Source organism: Mastomys coucha, unplaced genomic scaffold (genome assembly GCF_008632895.1).
Source record: "Mastomys coucha isolate ucsf_1 unplaced genomic scaffold, UCSF_Mcou_1 pScaffold21, whole genome shotgun sequence".
Classification (NCBI taxonomy): domain Eukaryota; kingdom Metazoa; phylum Chordata; class Mammalia; order Rodentia; family Muridae; genus Mastomys; species Mastomys coucha.
The window spans coordinates 2,178,266-2,183,561 of NW_022196904.1; positions in this window are offsets into that span (position 1 = coordinate 2,178,266).

Below are 5,296 nucleotides of genomic sequence, written 5' to 3' on the forward strand. Positions count from 1 at the left end.
TCTGGTGATGGGAGGGGCCAACGAGGAGCAGAGTCTAACTATACAGCCCAGATTGGCCTCAAACATGTGATCCTCCTTCTTCAATGTCCAAAATGCTAGGGCTTCAAAAGCACATCCAGGCCCAATGTTTCCTCACTTAATTTCCACCTCGTGCTTCTTTTGTCTGTAATATCCTTCCTTTGGACTTATTTCTGTAAGGATCTCCTTGCCTCAGGCAACCCCCCCCCCCCAGATGTACGTCTGGTGCATGCTAGCTAAAACAGTCCTCGGTTTCATAAATAAATAAATAAATAAATAAATAAATAAATAAAAAGGGGGGCTGGAGAGATGGCTCAGCGGTTAAGAGCACTGGCTGCTGCTGCTCTTCTTCCAGAGGCCCAGAGTTCAATTCCCAGCAACCACATGGTGGCTCACAACCATCTGTAATTGGATTTGATCCCTTCTTCTGGTGTGTCTGAAGACAGCTATAGTGAACTTATATAAATAAAATAAATCTAAAAAAATAAAAGAATTAGTACTCTTATTATTTAAATATTTTATTTTATTTATGTGTGAGTTGGTGTGTGTGCACATTTATGCAGTGCACAAGGAGGCCAGAAGAGGGTGTCAGATCTCCCTGGAGATGTTGGTGCAGTTAGAGCTCTTAACTATTCAGCCATCTCTACTACCCAATTTTCTTCTTTAAAAATACTTTTGTTGGGGCTGGAGAGATGGCTCAGCAGTTAAGAGCACAGACTGCTCTTCCGAAGGTCCTGAGTTCAAATCCCAGCAACCACATGGTGGCTCACAACCATCTGTAAATGGGATTTGACACCCTCTTCTGGTGTGTCTGAAGACAGCTACAGTGTACTTAGATATAATAATAAATAAATCTTAAAAAAAATAGCAGATTCTTAAAAAAATACTTTTGTTACCTCTTATGTATTAATTATGTTTGTTTTGAGGGCAGGGTGTGCATCTGTGCTAAGGCATGCATGTGGAAGTCTGAGGACTGTTCTTAGGAATCAGTTCTCCCTTTTGACCACATTGGTCCAAGGATTGAACTCAGGTCACCTTTACCTGCTGAGCCATCCAGTCAACCGGACCCTTGTTTTTTAACATTGCACTTACCTCAAACAAACCTTAGACTATTGGTGAGTTACTCAGGGTGGCCATCTCCCTCTGGGTACTAAGGAAACTCCATGAAGGCAAGTTTCACCACACTGCTTCTAGCACCATACATTTGTGGGCAAATAAAAGGAGATAGAGAGGTTGGTGGTGTAGCTCAGTTGGTAGAGCATCTGTCTAGCTTGCAGGTTGATCCTAGCATAAACCAAGCTTGGTGACCCAAACCCAGCACTCAGGAGGTGGAGGCAGGAGGCTCTGAAATAGCCCAACCTGAGACCTTATCAGAAGAATGGGGACTATGGCTTTGGACCCTAGAATAGTAAGGAGTGAGGTACTGGAATCAGATGGGGGAGAGAGACAGACCTCAGATGAGCTTGCATGTCGGCCAACAAGAGCTCTGCCTCAAGGAGAGGCTGGGCGTTGCATCCCTACAGTCATTAATGCTTTAGAGAGGTAAAGGCTCCCTTTTTCCCTCCAGAACAGTAACTGTAAAACTTGGCTATAGTAAGGCAGGTTTGGTGACCAGCTCTGGTCTGTTTCTGTACTTGGGAATTGCATGATTTTTTTTCCTTCCTTTCAGATTTTGTGATTTGTGTTGTTTGTTGGTTAGATTTTGGTCTGTTTTGTTGTTGTTGTTGTTGTTGTTGTTTTGGTTTTTTGGTTTTTTGTTTTCGTCTGTTTTTTAAACAGAGTCTTGCTATGTACCGCTCGGCCTGCCTGGAACTCACAATGATCCTCTTGCCTCAGCTTACCCAGTGCTGGCTGGCATTCCAAGCCTGTGCTACCATTCAGGAAATGGATCAATCTCTTTAGTCCCATTCTTCCCTGAGCAGTGGAGGAGTGTGCTGGAGGTGAGGTGGGTAGCTCCCAGTCATCCCGCAGCCACAGGTGGTTTCTGTTTCTAAGACAACCCTGGCACCTTTCCAGGTGCTCACTCTGCTCAGCCTCCTTCTCTCAAGACCTGTCTTGTCTTTAGGGGACAGTGCTTGTATCCAGGGGACAGGCCTCATTTCTCTAACTTAGACATTTGGTTCTTTTTTTTTTTTTTTTTTTTTTTTTTTTGATGCAGACATACTTGAACTCTGGATAGATAATCCTGCCTTTGCCTCTCAAGTGCTGCTATTATAGACTTGGGATAGCATGTGCCTTAAGATTTATTTTATTCAGAAAGAGTAAGCCTTGTCTCTGGACCTCTATTGCTGAGTGGAGAACACTGTATGTATGTATGTATGTCTATGGGTGTGTATATATGTATGTATTGTATTATATATTAAACAAAATATAAAACTTATTTATTTAATGCATATAGATGCTTTGCCTGCATGGATGTCTGTGCACTACTTGTGTACCTGTTTCCCATGGAAGCCAGAAGAGGGTGTGATATCCCCTGGAACTGATTACAACAGAGGGTTGTGAGCCACCATGTGTGTGCTGGTACTCAACTCTGACCCTCTGCAAAAGCAGCAAGTGCTCTTAACCTCTAAGCTGTCTCTCTGAACCCTACAAAATGCCTCTTGGTTTTTACATATTATTTATTTATCTATCTGTTTGTTTGTTTGTTTATTGGGGTAGCATGCATATACCATGGTGCACCTGTGGAGATCAAAGGGCAACTTGCAAAAATCCTTTCTTTCTTTTTTTTTTTAATCTTGTGGATCACAGGGATTAAACTCAGGTTGTTGGGTTTAGCAGCAAGCACCTTTACCACTGAGCCATCTCTCTGGTCCCAACACTGAGAATACCAATAAGGTCTAGCATCTTTGGGGAATGACTTTGCTCCCAAGGGTTGTAACTTTTTCAGACTGGCAACTGTGGGTCTTGGCCAAAAAGTTCTCCCCACCTCCAAATATCTTCCTCAACTTTCTTCCTTGTGATGCATAAGGTTGACAGATAAAAAGTGCATGGAATAAATGAACAGTTGGGCAAAACTTTTTAGAGGAACCCCAGCAGGATGAGAGGACACTTGCCTGCACAAGGTCCTGGTTCCAACTTAGCACTGTAAAATACAAACAAACAAACAACCAGGGCTGGGGGAATCTGGTTCATGAGGTAAAGTACCTGCTTTGCAAGAATGAGGATTTGAGTTCAGATCCCTGGCACTCATGTAAAAGCAGAGTGGCACAGTACGATTCTGTAGGGAGTGAAGATGTTATGCCCAAGCAGCAGGTACCCCCCAAACCACCCAGGAGCAAGTTCCAATGTAAACACATATGGGTCTTCATCACGAGCTCTCACTGTGCCCGCTGCAGCAGGTCAGAGGGAGAGCCCCAGGTGTAGGGGCGCAGGGTATTTATTGTAGTTACAGCAAGCTTGGGGGAGTTTCCATACAGGTCAGCAAGTTTGAATGTTTTAAAAACTGCATTTCTGGCATACTCTGCAGGAACTGAACGTGGGGACAAAACCATTTGACAAACAGGATGGCTAAGTTACCCATTCTCTGCAGGATTTCTTAGGTTTTCTATGTGTAGCCTGCTAGTGTGGCCTGACCGGCTGTTACTAAGTGGGGGTGGGTTGCCATAGGATGCTTGTTCAGGAGGACTGTGATTTCCTTCCTGGAATTGGAGTTTAGCACATGGTCTTGTACAAAATGGAGTTTCTTCAAAAACAGAGTTGGTGGGTCTCTACAAAGACAGGCAGACACCTGAAGGTCATTAGCCAGCCAGCTAGCTTAGCCAAAAAGAAGTTTCCGATTCAGAGAAAGAGTGGGTATGTGGGGGCTGGTGAGATGACACAATAGGTGAAGGGGCTATCTGCTAGCACAGTGGCCCAAATTTGGTCCCTGGGACCTATAAGGTAGGAGAGAGAGAATTTCTGAAATTTCTTTCTTCTGTCTGCCACACTTATGCTATGACACGTGCACAAGTGCACCCATAAGTACACACACACCATACTAAAAAAAAAAAAAAAAAAAATGAAGCAAGGTGAAGAGTAATTGAGAAAGTCACCGCAAGTTAACCTCTGGTCTCCACAAGCACGCGCGCATGCGCACACGTGCGCACACACACACACACACACACACACACACACACACATGTAAGCGCACGCGCGCGTGGCTTTTTAAATGATTGGGGGTCCTTGAGATGGTTTGTGCCATCATCATGTCCAGCTATCGTCGGCTTTGAATTCTAGTGTGTGGGCAATGGGAGGGAGTCAAGAAGTAAGGACAGAGTTAGATAGAGGTATTTGGCTGTGATCATGGACAATGCAAAGATGCAAAGCAAGGCTTTAAGAGCAGAGGGTGAGACAACACATGGCATTTTTCTGCCCTCTGAATGCTGAAAGGAGCAAGGAGAGTCAGGGAGCCCATGCAGGCTACTCCAGTCTGTCAGGAAAAAGCTGTGAGATCCTAGGCAAGGGAATAAATAGAAACCTGTGAATGCATTTAAGATGGATACTGAGGGTAGCATGTAGAGGGCTAGTTCTGCATATTTGTGGCTTATCCATATGCGTTATACATTCAATCCTGGCATTCATGTGGTGTGGGCAGGTGTATCTCTATGAGTTCAAATCCAGCCAGCTCTACATGGTGAGTTCCAGGCTAACCAAAGCTATATAGTGAAATGTTGTTTCAAAAGTAAAGTCTACGGCTGGAGATGTGACTCAGGGGTTAAGAGCACTGTCTGTTCTTCCAGAGGTCCTGAGTTCAATTCCTAGCAATCACATGGTGGCTCACAACCATCTGAAATGAGATCCGATACCCTGGTCTGCTATAACTGAAGATAGTTACAGTGTATTCATATAAATAAAATAAATAAATCTTTTTTTTTTTTTAAAGTAAAGTCTAGAAGCCAGGTGGTGGCGGTCCATGGCTTTAATCCCAATACTTGAGAGGCAGAGGCAGGCAGATCTGAGTTTGAGATCAACCTGGTCTTATACAGTGAGTTCCAGGACAGCCAGGGCTACACAGAAAAATCCTACCCTGAAAAAAAAAGTCTAATACAACTATGATTGTCTATTTTGTTCACTATAGAGCTCTCACACATCCTGCATAGAGAGATCACTTAGAACAGGGATGTAATGGAGAATGTGGGAGCCAACTCCCCCTTCCCTCCTTCCTTAGACTCAGTCTCCTCCTCTATGTATCTAGGTGTCCCAAACCTTTTAAGGACCAGGCTAATGCAGCCTTTGCAGAGAAGCAGCCCTTTGGATCATCCTATCTAAGCTGGTGTGCTCTGGCCACTCACTCTGT